Source organism: Callithrix jacchus, chromosome 3 (genome assembly GCF_049354715.1).
Source record: "Callithrix jacchus isolate 240 chromosome 3, calJac240_pri, whole genome shotgun sequence".
NCBI lineage: Eukaryota > Metazoa > Chordata > Mammalia > Primates > Cebidae > Callithrix > Callithrix jacchus.
In genome coordinates, this window is record NC_133504.1 from 36,788,610 (window position 1) to 36,790,584 (window position 1,975).

At 43.8% G+C, this 1,975-nt stretch overlaps 2 pseudogenes; both read left to right on the forward strand.

Moving 5' to 3' along the window:
• The first annotated feature begins 933 nt into the window (after nt 1–933).
• On the forward strand, nt 934–1,018 carry LOC118152431 (small nucleolar RNA U3; annotated as a pseudogene).
• Nucleotides 1,019–1,359: 341 nt separating this feature from the next.
• LOC118152429 (small nucleolar RNA U3) lies at nt 1,360–1,495 on the forward strand (annotated as a pseudogene).
• Nucleotides 1,496–1,975: the final 480 nt, after the last annotated feature.

The window sequence follows — 1,975 nt, forward strand, 5'->3', positions numbered from 1 at the left end:
CTGGTCCTCTTGGCACTTCTAGAAATGGCACCTAGAATTTCATCAATGTCTTTCTGGGAATGAAAAATTGAAAGCTGACGAACTGCATTTTTTTTCAGAACCACTTACTAACTTGAATTTTCTACAGGGCTATTTCGCTTCTTCTCTGAGTTTATGTCAGACACAAGGATGGCAGCCCAAGGACCAGTGAGAATCCCACCTCTGTCCCTCCAGCTGCCAAGACAGTGGCAGTGTAAAAACAGCAATTCTAGAAATCTAAGAGCTGAGATTTTTCACAATGAACCATTTTCCTGGTAGAAGTCCACATTTTTAAGCTTTACCAGCTCCCAGCCCCATTCTGATGATACATATAAAGTGCACGCCATTGCAGCTATAATGAGTTTGGGTTCAAGGTGAAACCTTTCAAGGACAATCTAAAACCACATTTGTATTATTTCAACATATACATGGTCCTTATTCTTCTATCCCAAAACTCAGCTGGCATTGCCTCTCTCAAAATTCCAACAAATGTAGTCTAAGCTCCTACACAATTTCCTTCCCTACTCCCAGAGGAAATTTTCTGTCCCTCCCAATTGCACTTGAAATTGCACTTGAAATTCTTTTTTTTTTTATGTTTTTGTTTGTCTTTTTGTTTTTGTTGTTGGTGGTGGTTTTGAAATTCTTTAGAAAGGAGAAGAGCACTTCTATTTAAAAATATTATATTCTCTTACTTGATTCTGGCTTCAAGTTCTTTTGAACTCTGTAAGCTGGGTTGAGGGATCCTTTCAGTGTATACATCACATGATTCCAACCACCAATTCCTTCCCCACATGAAGTACCAACAAGCTGAAGACCAGGCATAGGTCAGACCTCTGCTCTATTTTGGAAAGGGACAGAACTATGTTGCAGTGTCCAGCAAACTAAATTAAAAACTGAATATAAGTTGCCCACACTAAGACTCTACTTTCAGGAATCATTTCTATAGTTCATTCCTAGAGGTTTCTCTGACAGTGTAGACCAGAAGTCCCCAGTCCCTGGGCAGCTGAGCAGTACAGGTCAGTGGCCTATTAGGAACCAGGCCACCCAGCAGGACGTGAGTGGCAGGTGAGCCAGCATTACCACCTGAGCCCTACCTCCTTCCAGATCAGCTGCAACATTAGATTCTCATAAGAGTCTAAACTGTATTGTGAACTGTGCATGCCAGGGATCGAGGTTGCATGTCCCTTATGAGAATCTAATGCCTCATGATCTGAGATGGAACAGTTTCATCCTAAAACTAGACCCTGAACTCGACCTGTGGAAAAACTGTCTTCCACGAAAACAGCCCCTGGTCCCAAAAAGGTTGGGGACCTCGAAGAGCATTGGAAACCAGGAGGAGGAGTGAGGAGGAGGCACAGGGCTCTCTCCTGAGTGCCAGGCCAGCTCTTGGTGTTGCTTTGCTGCAGGTGCCATTTGGCATTGAGAATTAATTTTCTCTTCCTCCAGGAAAGTAAGCAGGAGAGGGCACAGTCTGAGTGTTTCCCTATACCCAAAGGATAATAAATCATTCTATTATTAAGATACCTCCACACATATGTTTATTGTGGCACTGTTCACAATAGCAAAGACTTGGAACCAACACAAATGCTCATCAATGATAGACTGGATAAACAAAATGTGGCACGTATACACCATGGAATACTATGCAGCCATAAAAAAGGATGAGTTCATGTCCTTTGCAGGGACACGAATAAAGCTAGAAACCATCATTCTCAGCAAACTGACACAAGAGCAGAAAACCAAACAATGCATGTTCTCATAAGTGGGTGTTGAACAATGAGAACACATGGACCCAGGGAGGGAAACATCACACATTGGGGCCTGTTGGGGGTGGGGGACTAGAGGAGGGTTAGGAGGGGGTGGGGGGACTAGGGGAGGGATAGCAGGGGGTTGGGGGATAAGGGAGGGATAGAAGGGGGCAGGCGAATAGGGGAGGTATAGCATTAGGAGAAATACC